Source organism: Heterodontus francisci, unplaced genomic scaffold, assembly GCF_036365525.1.
Source record: "Heterodontus francisci isolate sHetFra1 unplaced genomic scaffold, sHetFra1.hap1 HAP1_SCAFFOLD_255, whole genome shotgun sequence".
In the NCBI taxonomy this organism is placed as follows: domain Eukaryota; kingdom Metazoa; phylum Chordata; class Chondrichthyes; order Heterodontiformes; family Heterodontidae; genus Heterodontus; species Heterodontus francisci.
In genome coordinates, this window is record NW_027142012.1 from 324,398 (window position 1) to 331,454 (window position 7,057).

Sequence of the window (7,057 nt, forward strand, 5' to 3'; positions counted from 1 at the left end):
GGATATATCATTTTCATCACATTTACCGCAAATACGATCCGAATATATCATTGACATCACTTGTATTGTAAATACCATCCAGCAATATCTTTGACCTCACTTGTATTGGAAATATCATTCAGATCTGTCATTGACCTCACATTTACTGTAATTACCATCCAGATATATCATTGGCCTCACTTGTATTGTAAATACCATCCAGATATATCATTGACCTCATATTTACTGTAAATACCATCCAGATACATCATTGACCTCACATTTACTGCAAACACAATCCAGACATATCATTGACCTCACATTTACTGTAAACACCATCCAGATATATCACTGACCTCACGTGTATTGTAAATACCATTCCGATATATCACTGACATCACTTGTATTGAAAATACCATCCAGATATATCATTGATCTCACTTGTATCGAAAGTACCATCCAGATATATCATTGACCTCACTTGGACTGTAAATACCATCCAGATATATCATTGACATCACATTTACTGTAAATACCATCCGAATATATCATTGACAAAACATGTATTGTAAATACCATCCATATATTTCATTGACCGCACATGTGTTGTAAATACCATCCAGCTATATCATTGACCTCACGTGTAATGTAAATACCATCTGGATATATCATTTACATCACATTTACTGTCAGTACCATCCAGATGTATCATTGACCTCACATGTATTGTAAAATCCATCCGGATATATCATTGACCTCACATTTACTGTAAATACCATCCAGATTTATCATTGACCTCACATTTACTGTAAATACCATGCAGATATATCATTGACCTCACTTGTTTTGTAAATACAATCCGGATATATCATTGACATCACTTGTATTGAAATACAATCAGCTATATCATTGAACTCACTTGCATTGTAAATACCATCCGGATATATCACTGACCTCACATTTACTGTAAAAACCATCCAGCTATATCGTTGACCTCACTTTATTGTAAATACCATTCAGATACATCATTGACCTCACATTTACTGTAAATACCATCCAGATATATCATTGACCTCACTTGTAATGTCGATACCATCCAGATACATCACTGACCTCACATTTACTGTAAATACCATCCAGATATCTCATTGACCTCACTTTTATTGTAAATACCATCCAGATATATCACTGACCTCACTTGTATTGTAAATAGCATTCGGATATATCATTGACATCACTTGTATTGAAATACCATCCAGCTATATCATTGAACTCACTTGTATTGTAAATACCATCCAGATATATCATTGACCTCACATTTACTGTGAATACCATCCAGATATCTCATTGACCTCACTTTTATTGTAAATACCATCCGGAAATATCATTGACCTCACTTCTATTTTAATTACCATCCAGATAGACCATTGACTTCTCTTGTATTGGAAATACCATCCAGATACATCAAGGACCTTAGATTTACTGATACTACCATCCAGATATATCATTGACCTCACTTATGTTGTAAATACCATCCGGATATATCACTGATATCATTAGTATTGCAAATACCATCCAGGTATATCATTGACCTCAATTGTGTTGTAAATACCATCCGGATACATCACTGATATCAATAGTATTGCAAATACCATCCACATACATCATTGACCTCAGTTGTTTTGTGAATACCATCCAGATATATCATTGACCTCACATTTACTGTAAATACCATCCAACGAAATCGTTGACCTCACGTGTATTGTAAATATCATCTGGATACATAATTTACCGCACTTGTATTGAAAGTTCCATGCAGATATATCATTGATCTCACTTTTATTGAAGTCCCATCCAGATATATCATTGACCTCAATTGTATTGTAAATAGCATCCTGCTATATCATTGACCTCACTAGTATTGTAAATACCATCCAGATACATCACTGACCTCACATTTACTAGAAATACCATCCAGATATCTCATTGACTCGCCTTTTTGCAAATACCATCCAGATATATCATTGACCTCAATTGTATTGGAAATACCATCCAAATATATCATTGACCTCACATTCACTGTAACTACCATGCATATATCATTGACCTCACTTGCAATGTAAATACGATGCAGATACATCATTGACCTAACTTGTATTTTAAATACCATCCAGATACAAATCTTGACCTCTCTTGCACTGTAAATACTATCCAGATATATCATTGACGTCACTTGTATTAGAAGTACCATGCTGATTTATCATGGAGATCACCTGGATTGTAAATACCACCCAGATATATCAATGACCTCACTTGTATTGTTAATACCATCCGGATCTTTCATTGACCACACTTGTATTGTAAATACCATCCAGATATATCATTAACGTCACTTGTATTCTAAGTACCATGCTGATTTATCATGGACCTCACCTGTATTGTCAATACCATCCAGATATATCAATGACCTCACTTGTATTGTCAATACCATCCAGATATATCATTGACCTCGCTTGTATTGTTAATACTACAAGGAAATATCATTGACCTCACTTGTATTGTAAATACCATCCGGATATATCATTGAAACTCACATTTACTGAAAATACCTTCCAGATATATCATTGACCTCACTTGTATTGTAAACAACATCAAGATATATCATTGACCTCACATGTACAGTAAAGAGCATCGAGATATATCATTGACCTCACTTGTATTGTAAATAGCATCCAGATATAGCATTGATCTCACATTTACTGTAAATACCATCCAGATATATCATTGACCTCACTTGTATTGTAAATACCATTCAGATATATCATTGACCTCACATTTACTGTAAATACCATCCAGATATATCATTGACCTCACTTGTATTGTAAATAGCATCCAGATATATCATTGATCTCACTTGTATTGGAAATCACATCCAGATAAATGATGGACCTCACATTTACTGTAAATACCATCCAGATATATCATTGACCTCACTTGTATTGTAAATACCATCCAGATACATCATTGACCTCACTTGTATTGTAAATACCATTCAGATATATCATTGACCTCACATTTACTGCAAAAACCATCCAGATATATAACTGACCTCACATTTACTGCAGGTACAACGCAGATATATCATTGATCACACCTGCATTGTCAATACCATCCAGATATATCATTGAACTCACTTATATTGTAAATACCATCCGGATATATCATTGACCTCACATTGACTGTAAATACCATCCAGATATATCATTGACCTCACTTGTTTTGTAAATGCAATCTAGCTATGTCATTAAACTCACTTGTATTGTAAATACCATCCGGATATATCAATTACCTCACATTTACTGTAAATACCATCGAGATATATCATTGACCTCAATTGTATTGTAAATACCATCCAAATATATCATTGACCTCACATGTACAGTAAATAGCATCCAGATATATCATTGACCTCACTTGTATTGTAAATACCATTCAGATATATCATTGACCTCACATTTACTGTAAATACCATCCAGATATATCATTGACCTCACTTGTATTGTAAATACCATTCAGATGTATCATTGACCTCACATTTAAGGTAAATACCATCCAGATATATCATTGACCTCACTTGTATTGCAAATAGCATCCAGATATATCATTGATCTCACTAATATTGGAAATCACATCCAGACATATGATTGACCTCACATTTACTGTAAATACCATCCAGATATATCATTGACCTCACTTGTATTGTAAATACCATTCAGATATATCATTGACCTCACATTTACTGCAAATACCATCCAGATATATAACTGACCACACATTTACTGCAGGTACCACGCAGATATATCATTGACCTCACATTTCCTGTAAATACCATCCAGATATATCATTGACCATACTTTTATTGTAAATACCAAACAGATATATCATTGACCTCACAGTTAATGTAAATATCATCCAGATATATCTTTGACCTCACTTGTATTGTAAATACCATTCAGATATTTCAGTAACCTCACATTTCCTGTAAATACCATCCAGATATATCATTGACCTCACTTGTATTGTAAATGCCACCGAGATATATCATGAACCTCACATTTACTGGAAATACCACCCAGATATGTCATTGACCTCAATAGGATTGTAAATACCATCCAGATATATCATTGACCTCATCTTTACTGTAAATACCACCCAGATATATCTTTGACCTCACTTGTATTGTAAATACCATTCGGACATATCATTGACCTCACATTTACTGTCAATACCATCCAGATATATCATTGACCTCACATTTACTGTAAGTATCATCCAGATATACCATTGAACTCACTTGTATTGTAAATAACATCCAGATATATCATTGACCTCACTTGTATCGTAAATGCCACCGAGATAGATCATTAACCTCACATTTACTGTAAGTAACATGCAGATATATCATTGACCTCACTTGTAATGTAAATAACATCCAGATATATCATTGACCATACTTTTATTGTAAATACCAAACAGATATATCATTGAGCTCACATTTAATGTAAATATCATCCAGATGTATCATTGACCTCACTTGTATTGCAAATACCATTCAGATATTTCATTAACCTCACATTTCCTGTAAACACCATCCAGATATATCATTGACCTCACTTGTATTGTAAATGCCACTGAGATATATCATGAACCTCACATTAACTGTAAATATCACCCAGATATGTCATTGATGTCACTAGTATTGTAAATACCATCCAGATATATCATTGACCTCATATTTACTGTAAATACCACTTAGATATATCTTTGACCTCACTTGTATTCGAAATACCATTCAGATATTTCATTAACATCACATTTCCTATAAATACCACCCAGATATATCATTGACCTCACTTGTACCGTAAATGCCACCGAAATATATAATTAACCTCACATTTACTGTAAATACCACCCAGATATATCATTGACCTCACTTGTATTGTAAATACCTCCCAGACATATCATTTACTTCACATCTACAGTAAATACCATCCAGATATATCATTGACCTCACTTGTATAGTAAATACCATCCAGATATATCATTGATCTCAGTTTTATTGTAAATATCATCCGGATATATCATTGACCTCACATTTCCTGCAAATACCGTCCTGATATGTCATTGACCTCAATAGTATTGTAAATACCACCCAGATATATCTTTGACCTCACTTGTATTGTAAATACCATTCGGATATATCATTGACCTCACATTTACTGTAAGTATCATCCAGATATACCATTGAACTCACTTGTATTGTAAATAACATCCAGATATATCATTGACCTCACTTGTATCGTAAATGCCACCGAGATAGATCATTAACCTCACATTTACTGTAAGTAACATGCACATATATCATTGACCTCACTTGTAATGTAAATACCATCCAGATATATCATTGACCATACTTTTATTGTAAATACCAAACAGATAGATCATTGACCTCACATTTAATGTAAATATCATCCAGATATATCTTTGATCTCACTTGTATAGTAAATACCATCCAGATCTATTACTGATCTCAGTTTTGTTGTAAGTATCATCCGGATATATCATTGACCTCACATTTACCGTAAATACCATCCAGATGTATCATGGACCTCACATTTCATGTAAATACCATCCAGATATATCATTGACCTCACTTGTATTGTAAATGCCACCGAGATATATCATGAACCTCACATTTACTGGAAATACCACCCAGATATGTCATTGACCTCAATAGGATTGTAAATACCATCCAGATATATCATTGACCTCATCTTTACTGTAAATACCACCCAGATATATCTTTGACCTCACTTGTATTGTAAATACCATTCGGACATATCATTGACCTCACATTTACTGTCAATACCATCCAGATATATCATTGACCTCACATTTACTGTAAGTATCATCCAGATATACCATTGAACTCACTTGTATTGTAAATAACATCCAGATATATCATTGACCTCACTTGTATCGTAAATGCCACCGAGATAGATCATTAACCTCACATTTACTGTAAGTAACATGCAGATATATCATTGACCTCACTTGTAATGTAAATAACATCCAGATATATCATTGACCATACTTTTATTGTAAATACCAAACAGATATATCATTGAGCTCACATTTAATGTAAATATCATCCAGATGTATCATTGACCTCACTTGTATTGCAAATACCATTCAGATATTTCATTAACCTCACATTTCCTGTAAACACCATCCAGATATATCATTGACCTCACTTGTATTGTAAATGCCACTGAGATATATCATGAACCTCACATTAACTGTAAATATCACCCAGATATGTCATTGATGTCACTAGTATTGTAAATACCATCCAGATATATCATTGACCTCATATTTACTGTAAATACCACTTAGATATATCTTTGACCTCACTTGTATTCGAAATACCATTCAGATATTTCATTAACATCACATTTCCTATAAATACCACCCAGATATATCATTGACCTCACTTGTACCGTAAATGCCACCGAAATATATAATTAACCTCACATTTACTGTAAATACCACCCAGATATATCATTGACCTCACTTGTATTGTAAATACCTCCCAGACATATCATTTACTTCACATCTACAGTAAATACCATCCAGATATATCATTGACCTCACTTGTATAGTAAATACCATCCAGATATATCATTGATCTCAGTTTTATTGTAAATATCATCCGGATATATCATTGACCTCACATTTCCTGCAAATACCGTCCTGATATGTCATTGACCTCAATAGTATTGTAAATACCACCCAGATATATCTTTGACCTCACTTGTATTGTAAATACCATTCGGATATATCATTGACCTCACATTTACTGTAAGTATCATCCAGATATACCATTGAACTCACTTGTATTGTAAATAACATCCAGATATATCATTGACCTCACTTGTATCGTAAATGCCACCGAGATAGATCATTAACCTCACATTTACTGTAAGTAACATGCACATATATCATTAACCTCACTTGT